Source organism: Triticum dicoccoides, chromosome 4B (genome assembly GCF_002162155.2).
Source record: "Triticum dicoccoides isolate Atlit2015 ecotype Zavitan chromosome 4B, WEW_v2.0, whole genome shotgun sequence".
Lineage (NCBI taxonomy): Eukaryota > Viridiplantae > Streptophyta > Magnoliopsida > Poales > Poaceae > Triticum > Triticum dicoccoides.
The window spans coordinates 594518738-594530079 of record NC_041387.1 but is presented as its reverse complement, the minus strand read 5'-3'; the positions used below and the strand labels follow the sequence as shown (position 1 = coordinate 594530079).

The 11342-nt window shown below is 42.2% G+C and overlaps 1 pseudogene; it reads left to right on the top strand.

Moving 5' to 3' along the window:
* The first annotated feature begins 10460 nt into the window (after window positions 1–10460).
* The window catches only part of LOC119292862, a 1287-nt pseudogene continuing 405 nt past the window's right edge, over window positions 10461–11342 (top strand).

The following is an 11342-nucleotide window of genomic DNA, read 5'->3' as shown; positions in this document are numbered from 1 at the left end:
TTCGGTCCCACCGAGATTGGTAAATTGTGTGTAATGATTAGATTTTGTGTGGAGGCTATATATACCGCTCTACCCCCTCTTCATTCGTGGAGAGAGCCATCAGAACAAACCTACACTTCCAACTTACATTTTCTGAGAGAGAACCACCTACTCATGTGTTGAGACTAAGATATTCCATTCCTACCATATGAATCTTAATCTCTAGCCTTCCCCAAGTGCTTTCCACTCAAATCTTCTTTCCACCAAATCCAAATCCTGTGAGAGAGAGTTGAGTGTTGGGGAGACTATCATTTGAAGCACAAGAGCAAGGAGTTCATCATCAACACACCATTTGTTACTTCTTGGAGAGTGGTGTCTCCTAGATTGGCTAGGTGTCACTTGGGAGCCTCCGACAAGATTGTTGAGTTGAACCAAGGAGTTTGTAAGGGCAAGGAGATCGCCTACTTCGTGAAGATCTACCGCTAGTGAGGCAAGTCCTTCGTGGGCGACGGCCATGGTGGGATAGACAAGGTTGCTTCTTCGTGGACCCTTCTTGGGTGGAGCCCTCCATGGACTCGCGCAGCCATTACCCTTCGTGGGTTGAAGTTTCCATCAACGTGGATGTATGATAGCACCACCTATCTGAACCATGGCTCAAAAATCACCGTGTTTCCAAATTGCGTTTGAATTCTCCAAACCCTTCCCTTTACATTCTTGCAAGTTGCATGCTTTATTTTCCGCTGCTCATATACTCTTTGCATGCTTGCATGAATTGTGTTAAGATTGCTTGACTTGTGCTAAGTTTGCTAAAATCTGCCAAAGACTAAAACTGGGAAAAGGTTAAGTTTTTATTTAGTCAAGTAGTCTAATCATCCCCCCTCTAGACATACTTCCGATCCTACATGTGATCATGTTTTGCTTGTGAGAGAAGTTTAGTCAATGGGTCTGTCATATTCAGAGCCGTATGTATTTTGCAAATATTCTATGTCTACAATGCTCTGCACGGAGCTACTCTAGCTAATTGCTCCCACTTTCAATATGTATCCAGATTGAGACTTAGAGTCATCTGGATCGGTGTAAAAGCTTGCACCGATGTAACTCTTAACGACGGGCTCTTTTATCACCTCCATAATCGAGAAATATTTCTTTAGTCCTTACTAAGGATATTCTTGACCACTGTCCAGTGATCTACTTATAGATCAAAAAATTGTACTCCCTTGCCAAACTCAGAGCAAGGTATACAATAGGTCTGGTACACAGCATAGCATACTTTATAGAACTTATGACTAAGGCATAGGGAATGCCATTTTCATTCTCCTATTTTCTGCCATGGTCGGGTTTTTGAGTCTTACTCAACTTCACACCTTGCAACACAGGCAAAAACTCCTTCTTTGACTGTTTCATTTTGAACTACTTCAAAATTTTATCAAGGTATGTACTCATTGAAAAATCTTATCAAGCGTCTTGATCTATCTATATAGATCTTGATGCTCAATGTGTAAGCAGCTTCACCGAGGTCTTCCATTGAAAAAACTCTTATTCAAGTATCTTTTTATGCTATCTAGAATTTCTATATCATTTCTAATCAACAATATGTCATCTACATATAATTTTAGAAATGCTACAGAGCTCCCACTCACTTTCTTGTAAATACAGGCTTCTCCAATAGTCTGTATAAAACTATATGCTTTGATCAACTCATCAAAGCGTATATTCCAACTCCGAGATGCTTGCACCAGTCCATAGATGGATCACTGGAGCTTGCACATTTTGTTAGCACCTTTAGGATTGACAAAACCTTCTGGTTGCATCATATACAACTCTTCTTTAATAAATCCATGAAGGAATGCAGTTTTGACATCCATTTGCCAGATTTCATAAATGTGGCAATTGCTAACATGATTCGGACAGACTTAAGCATCGATACGAGTGAGAAAATCTCATCGTATTCAACACCTTGAACTTGTCGAAAAACCTTTTGCGACAAGTCGAGCTTTGTAGATAGTAACACTACTATCAGCGTTTGTCTTCCTCTTGAAGATCCATTTATACAATATGGCTTGCCGATCATCGGGCAACTCCACCAAAGTCCACACTTTGTTCTCATACATGGATCCCATCTCAGATTTCATGGCCTCAAGCCATTTCACGGAATCTGGGCTCATTATCGCTTCGTTATAGTTCGTAGATTTATCATGGTATAGTAACATGACTTCTAGAATAGGATTACCGTACCACACTAGTGCAGACCGTATTTTGGAAGACCTACGAGGTTCTGTAGTAACTTGATTTGAAGTTTCATGATCATCATCATTAACTTCCTCACTAATTGGTGTAGGAATCAGTGGAACTGATTTCTGTGATGAACTACTTTCCAATTCGGGAGAAGGTACAATTACCTCATCAAGTTCTACTTTCCTCCCACTCACTTCTTTCGAGAGAAACTCCTTCTCTAGAAAGGATCCATCTTACCAACAAATATTTTGCCTTCAGATCTGTGATAGAAGGTGTACCCAACAGTTTCCTTTGGGTATTCTATGAAGACACACTTCTCCAATTTGGGTTCGAGCTTATCAGGTTGAAACTTTTTCACTTAAGCATCGCAGCCCCAAACTTTAAGAAATGACAACTTTGGTTTCTTGCCAAACCATAGTTAATAAGGCGTCGTCTCAACGGATTTTGATGGTGCCATATTTAAAGTGAATGCAGCTGTCTCTAATGCATAACCCCAAAATGATAGTGGTAAATCGGTAAGATACATCATAGATCGCACCATATCTAATAAAGTGTGGTTATGATGTTCGGACACACCATTACGCTATGGTGTTCCATGTGGCTTGAGCTGTGAAACTATTCCACATTGTTTTTAAATGAAGGCCAAACTCGTAACTCAAATATTTTCCTCTACGATCAGATTGTAGAAACTTTATTTTTCTTGTTACGATGATTCTCCACTTCACTTCTGAAATTCTTTGAACTTTTCAAATGTTTCAGACTTGTGCTTCATTAAGTAGATATACTCATATCTGCTCAAATCATTTGTGAAGGTCAGAAAAATAACGATACTCGCCACAAGCATCAACACTCATTGGACAGCATATATCGGTATGTATTATTTCCAACAAGTCAGTAGCTCGTTCCATTGTTCCGGAGAACGGAGTTTTAGTCATCTTGCCCAAAAGGTACAGTTCGCAAGCATCAAATGATTCATAACCAAGTGATTCCGAAAAACCATCTTTATGGAGTTTCTTCATGCGTTTTACACCGATATGACCCAAACGGCAGTGCCACAGATAAGTTGCACTATCATTATTAACTTTGCATCTTTTGGCATCAATATTATGAATATGTGTATCACTATGATCGAGATCCAACAAACTATTTTCATTGAGTGTATGACCATTGAAGGTTTTATTCATGTAAACAGAACAACAATTATTCTCTGACTTTAAATGAATAACCGTATTGCAATAAACATGATCAAATCATATTCATGCTCAACGCAAATGCCAAATAACATTTATTTAGGTTTAACACTAATCCCGAAAGTATAGGGAGTGTGCGATGATGATCATATCAATCTTGGAATGACTTCCAACACACATCGTCACTTCACCCTCAACTAGTCTTTGTTTATTCTGTAACTCCTGTTTCGAGTAACCCAGGGGCCACTATAAACACTAGTAAGGTACACATCAATAACCTATATATTAAATATACCCTTGTTCACTTTGCCATCCTTCTTATCCACCAAATATTCAGGGTATTTCCGCTTCCAGTGACCATTTCCTTTGCAGTAGAAGCACTCAGTTTCAGGCTTTGGTCCAGTTTTGGGTTTCCTCGCGGGAGTGACAACTTGCTTATCATTCTAATTGAAGTTCCCTTTCTTTCCCTTTGCCCTTTTATTGAAACTAGTGATCTTGTCAATCATCAACACTTGATGTTCTTTCTTGATTTCTACCTTCGTTAATTTTACCATCACGAAGAGCTCGGGAATCATTTTCGTCATCCCTTGCATACAATAGTTCATCACGAAGTTCTACTAACTTGGTGATGGTGACTAGAGAACTCTGTCAATCACTATCTTATCTGGAAGATTAACTCTCACTTGATTCAAGCGATTGTAGTACCTAGACAATCTGAGCACATGCTCACTAGTTGGGCAATTCCCCTCCATCTTTTAGCTATAGAACTTGTTGGAGACAACATATCTCTCAACTCGGGTATTTGCTTGAAATATTAACTTCAACTCCTGGAACATCTCATATGGTCCATGACGTTCAAAACGTCTTTGAAGTCCCGATTCTAAGCCGTTAAGCATGGTGCACTAAACTATCAAGTAGTCATCATATTAAGCTAGCCAAACATTCATAACGTCTGTATCTGCTCCTGCAATAGGTCTGTCACCTAGCGGTGCATCAAGGACATAATTCTTCTGTGCAACAATGAGGATAATCCTCAAATCACGGATCCAATCCACATCATTGCTACTAACATCTTTCAACATAGTTTTTCTCTAGGAACATATCAAAATAAAAACATAGGGAAAATAATAACGCGAGCTATTGATCTACAACATTATTTGCAAAAAAAACTATCAGGACTAAGTTCATGATAAATTAAAATTCAATTAATCATATTACTTAAGAACTCCCACTTAGATAGACATCTCTCTAATCATCTAAGTGATCACGTGATCAAAATCAACTAAACCATGTTCGATCATCACGTGAGATGGAGTAGTTTTCAATGGTTTACATTAATATGTTGATCATATCTACTATATGATTCACGCTCAACCTTTCGGTCTCTAGTGTTCCGAGGCCATATCTGTATATGCTAGGCTCGTCAAGTTTAACCTGAGTATTCTGCATGTGCAACTGTTTTGCACCCGTCGTATTTGAACGTAGAGCCTATCACACCCGATCATCACGTGGTGTCTCAGCACGAAGAACTTTCGCAACGGTGCATACTCAGGGAGAACACTTATACCTTGAAATTTAGTGAGAGATCATCTTATAATGCTACCGTCAATCAAAGCAAAATAAGATGCATAAAGGATAAACATCACATGCAATCAATATAAGTGATATGATATGGCCATCATCATCTTGTGCTTGTGATCACCATCTCCGAAGCACCGTCATGATCACCATCGTCACCGGTGTGATAGCTTGATCTTCATCATAGCATCGTCGTCGTTTCGCCACCTATTGCATCTACGACTATCGCTACAACTTTAGTGATAAAGTAAAGCAATTATAGGGCGATTGCATTACATTCAATAAAGTGACAACCATATGCCTCCTGCCAGTTGCCAATAACTTTGTTACAAAACATGATTATCTCATATAATAAATATAGCATCACGTCTTGACCATATCATATCACAACATGCCCTGCAAAAACAAGTTAGACATCCTCTACTTTGTTGTCGCAAGTTTTACGTGGCTGCTACGGGCTGAGCAAGAACCGTTCTTACCTACGCATCAAAACCACAACGATAGTTCATCAAGTTAGTGATGTTTTAACCTTCTCAAGGACCGGGCGTAGTCACACTCGGTTCAACTAAAGTTGGAGAAACTGACACCCGCCAGTCACCTGTGTGCAAAAAACATCGGTAGAACCAGTCTCGCGTAAGCGTACACGTAATGTTGGTCCGGGACGCTTCATCCAACAATACGACCGAACCAAAGTATGACATGCTGGTAAGCAGTATGACTTGTATCGCCCACAACTCACTTGTGTTCTACTCGTGCATATAACATCTATGCATAAAACCAGGCTCTGATACCACTGTTGGGGAACGTAGTAATTTGAAAAAAAAATCCTACGCACACGCAAGATCATGGTGATGCATAACAACGAGAGGGGAGAGTGTTGTCCACGTACCCTCGTAGACCGAAAGCGGAAGCGTTAGCGCAACGCGGTTGATGTAGTCGTACGTCTTCACGATCCGACCAATCCAAGTACCGAACGTACGGCACCTCCGAGTTCAGCACATGTTCAGCTCAATGACGTCCTACGAACTCCGATCCAACAGAGCTTTGCGGGAGAGTTCCGTCAGCACGACGACGTGATGACGGTGTTGATGATGCTACCGACGCAGGGCTTCGCCTAAGCACTGCTATGATATTACCGAGGTGGAATATGGTGGAGGGGGGCAACGCACATGGCTAAGAGATCAAGAGATCAATTGTTGTGTCTAGAGGTGCCCCTGCCCCCGTATATAAAGGAGGAAGGGAGAGGACCGCCCTAGAGGAGGGCACGCCAAGTGTGGGGAGTCCTACTAGGACTCCCAAGTCCTAGTAGGATTACCCTTTCCTTTCCGGAGTAGGAGAGAAGGAAAGCGGGGGAGAGGGAGAAGGAAAAGGGGGCTGCACCCCTTGTCCAATTCGGACCAGAGGGGGGGGCCTCCTTCCTTTGGTCTCTCTCCTCTATTCCCGTATGGCCCAATAAGGCCCATATACTCCCTGGCAAATTCCCATAACTCTTCCGGTACTCCGAAAAATACCCGAATCACTCAAAACCTTTCCGATGTCCGAATATAGTCGTCCAATACATCGATCTTTACGTCTCGACCATTTGGAGACTCCTCGTCATGTCCCCAATCTCATCCGGGACTCCGAACTACCTTCGGTACATCAAAACACATAACTCATAATATAAATCGTCACCGAACTTTAAGCGTGCGGACCCTACGGGTTCGAGAACTATGTAGACATGACCGAGACACATCTCCGGTCAATAACCAATAGCGGAACCTGGATTCTCATATTGGCTCCCACATATTCTACAAAGATCTTTATCGGTTAGACCGCATAACGACGTAGGCTGTTCCCTTTATCATTGGTATGTTACTTCCCCGAGATTTGATCGTCGGTATCTCAATACCTAGTTTAAACTCGTTACCGGCAAGTCTCTTTACTCGTTATGTAATGCATCATCCCGCAACTAACTCATTAGTCACATTGCTTGCAAGGCTTATGATGATGTGCATTACCGAGAGGGCCCAGAGATACCTCTCCGACAATCGGAGTGACAAATCCTAATCTCGAAATACGCCAACTCGACATGTACCTTCGGAGACACCTGTAGACCTCCTTTATAATCACCCAGTTACGTTGTGACGTTTGGTAGCACACAAAGTGTTCCTCCGGTAAACGGGAGTTGCATAATCTCATAGTCATAGGAACATGTATAAGTCATGAAGAAAGCAATAGCAACATACTAAACGATCAAGTGCTAAGCTAACAGAATGGGGCAAGTCAATTACATCATTCTCTAATGATGTGATCCCGTTAATAAAATGACAACTCATGTCTATGGCTAGGAAACTTAACCATCTTTGATTCAACGAGCTAGTCAAGTAGAGGCATACTAATGATATTATGTTTGTCTATGTATTCACACATGTACTAAGTTTTCGGTTAATACAATTCTAGCATGAATAATAAACATTTATCATGAAATAAGAAAATAAATAATAACCTTATTATTGCCTCTAGGGCATATTTCCTTCAAAACTTGCCATGGTAACTTAAGATATTCAAAAAACGACAACCTAAGATTGTTCAAAAACATGGCAAACTTGCCATGGCAACTAGAATCAGTATTTTTATAGATGTGTTTTCTGCCATGGCAACTAAAGCATTTTTTGCCATGGTTCGTTGTGTCTTTCTTGCCATGTCCATCCGAAGAATGTTTTGCCATGACACTTACAAATTAGTGTAAGCTTCATATGTTTTGCAACTTTTTCGTAGTGTAAACTTCGTAGTGAATTAAACTTATTTAGTCACCTTCATTGAGATGGCAAATTCACCTTCATTGACATGGAAAATTTAGCTATATTGTCATGTCAAATTTTACCTTTTATTGCCATGGAAATTTTAATGTTCTCTTTATACTATTTTATTGCAATGGCAAATTTAGTTTTACTGCCATGGCAAAATTATCAATACTGGCATGGTAAATTTTGATTTATTTCCATGGCAAAATTATCTATACGGGCATGGCAAATTTAGTTTCTAGACCATGGCAAATTTCCTTTTTTTCAACATGGCAACATTTTCTTTAAATATTGGAGCATGGCAATTTTAGTTAATGGGCAAGGCAAAGTTTTTGCCATGGGAAGTTTTTACCTTTCATTGCCATGGAAAATTTACTTTCAGATACATGGCAATTGTTCTTTAACATACATGGCGAATTTTCTCTAATCTCTCATGGCAGTTTTTTTTTAAAAATTGGCCATGGAAAATTTACTTTGTAGATCATGGCAAGTTTGTGTTTATACATGGTCCATTTACTTTACCGACCCTGGCAAATTACTTTACATTCATGGCATTTTTCATTTTTCATTGTTCATGGATTTTTTCTTATTACACCATGGTAAAATTTACTTTATGAAACATGGAAATTTACCAGTAAACGATTCATGGTACACTTTTTTTGTGTGTTTCTACATTTTGGCAATTGTTAATCCACATATTTTTTGCCACCATGCACATAATGCAAAGCTGCTATGAATTTTTCTTTTGGTTCATTTGCAAGAAAACAACAACAAAAAATGACCCTAGCAATTTTTTCTTTTTTTCTTTTCAATTATGTTTTCTGCCATATTTTTTTACATGAAACAATGGCAACTTTTCAGATGAAACTAATATTTTTTTTCTCCTATGTGTTTTTAAGTTCTGGCATTTTTCCTAGTTCATAATTGTTATGGTCTACTCGTATCAACATGGCTAAAAGCATAATTTGTTAAGTTTTAAGTTTTGCATCCCAATTTTTGAAAAATGATGGCAGTTTAGAACGCACATTATGGCAATTTTCTTTCTTGTTTTGCCATTCAAAATCATGTTCGAAGTTCAGTTTTTTACTTCTTAATAGCAGCCAGTTAGAAACTTTTGGCTTTTTTTTTTGTTCCGCCATAAACAATGGCGTTGGTGAGATGAGAGACCCATTTAGGAAAGGCATGTGTGGCTAGTGTGGGTTACTGGGGGTTGTTACTGGGTTTGTTTTCGTATTTACAGGGGAAAAGCCCGTTGGGGCGTTGGGTGGGGGGCGTTCGGGCTGTGGGTATTTTCTATCGAACGGAATCGTTCGTTCGTCCTGAAAGAGCCTCATACCGAACCTTTGGTTCGGTCCGGGAGGTCTCCAGACCGAACGGTCGGTAGATATCGGCGTCCTTTTTTATAAGATCTGGATCCTTGTGAAATCCTACATCCTCCATATTCTAAGATTTTGGTGACATTTAATTAATTTGATTGAAGTATGAGCAGGTAAAGGCAAAGGAAGTTTGGTTTAATGTAGGACATGGTTGATTCGTTATAACGTTGGGAGAAAAAACTGGAAAGGAGGGGAGGCGGGATAAGGCCTTGTACAATGGGACTGCTTATGTACAGGTGTTTAAGGAGAGAGAGTTTGCTTGCTTCCTAGAAAAATAATGATACCTACAATGGGCAGTGCCTCATACTACTTGTGCTTAGGCTGGATTAGTACATGTGATTAAGGAGAGGGAATATGTTTTTTACCACCCAAAGACTGCAGCATCGGTGCCAAGCAGAAGCAAACTTGGGCTTCCGTTGCCTCTCTGAGAAAAAAAACCAGGTTTTTTTTCCCTGAAGCACCTGTGGAGGCACCTGCATTGTACATGGCCTAACCAACTCTCCTTGATGATAGAGATTATTCAATAAACTTACCGACTTGATAGATGTAATTGTCGCGGCCGGCCTCCTTCGGACATTCTGAGTGTAATATGGCCAGCTTGGAGTAGGGTGCGGGAGCGAACACATTGGAATTCCTGCAGGGGATCCAATGCTGCAGAGGGCGTTCACTGTGAGTCACGAAATTTCTGAAATTGATATAATTGCATTTGGGTAATTTTTTGCTGCATTGATGGTTATTGTGATCACTTCTCGATGTTAATCGTTTCACGTTTGTGACATCAATTACTTAATATAGTAGTTTTTTCTTGTTTTTAACCGATTTTAAGCAAACGTGTGACATAATTTTCGAACACGACATTTGCTGCATAGCCTTTTCTCAATAAAAAACAACACTAAATCATAGCTTGCTCTTCATTCTAACGTTACCATAGCATGCTCATCCGTAAGATGCCAACATGTGAAGCAAGTCGAGGTGGCATTCTTCTTCTTCCCGCGAAGTGTGGCATATCCTCGCAAAAGAATAGCAAAGACGATGGCTTGCTTTCAACTTGTCAACTCGATCGTCATTGACAAATCTGATACACTCATGTGATCCTTAATTCATGGGAACTTGAACAACTTTTATTCATTTATGAATTTGAACTGGGATAACCCCGACCTCAAAATGCTGGCCAGCCAGAAAACGTTCACAATTAAAATTTCTGTTCGCATCTGGGTAAAGCGATCGATGGATAACTCCTTCACACGGTCTATATAAACACTAGTACGCGGCATGAAGGGGAAGTAGCAGCAGCAAGTAGCAACTCCGGTCACGCCATGCAAGAGTTGATCCTCCTCCTGCTCCCCATGACGCTCCTCGTCGTCGTCATCGGCAGCCTGCTCCGGCGTGCACCGCCGATCAAGGAAATGCGAACCCGCCTTGCCGCCGTCATTCCGTCAAGTGGGGTCTCGTACGTGACTTCTCCGCTGCCTTGCGGCAGGAGGTCGTCGTCACAGACCGTGTCACCGCGCACCACCTCCTCGTCCGCGGCGCTACCGGGGGCGCGTTCTGCAACCGTCCCCCGACGAGCGCGGCCAGCTCCGTCCTCTCCCGCCAGCGCCACCACAACATAAGCTCTGCGCCCTACGGCTCGCTCTGGCGGGCCACCCGCCGCAACCTCGTCTCCGAGGTCTTCCACCCGTCGCGCCTTCGCCTCTACGCCCCCGCCCGCAGCCGCGCGCTCCGCGGTCTCGTCGCGGACCTCCGCGCACAGTGCACGTCTAACGACGGCGTGGCCCACGCGGCCGAGAGCATGCACGCTGCTATGTTCGGCCTGAACGCCACCATGTGCTTCGGCGATGCCGTGGACGCAGGCCTAGTCTGCGCCATGGCCGACAACATGGAGGAGCTCATCTGGTCCCTCGTTGGGGTGCGTGTCTTCGCAGCACTCCCGGCGTTGACCAGCTTAATCTACCGCGAACGGTGGAACAAGCTGCTCGCGCTCAGGCGGCAGCAGGAGGAGCTGTACCTCCCGCTCATCAATGCGCGACGCGGCCGGCGGCGTCGACCGTCCGGCGAAGCCCCAGCATATGTGGACACACTCATCGACCTCCTGGTCGCAGACGAAAGCTACTCCGCCTACGGTAGGAATGCTCCCAGTCGCAAGCAAACGCTAACGGACGGTGAGCTCGTGGGGCTCTGCTCCGAGTTTCTTGGCG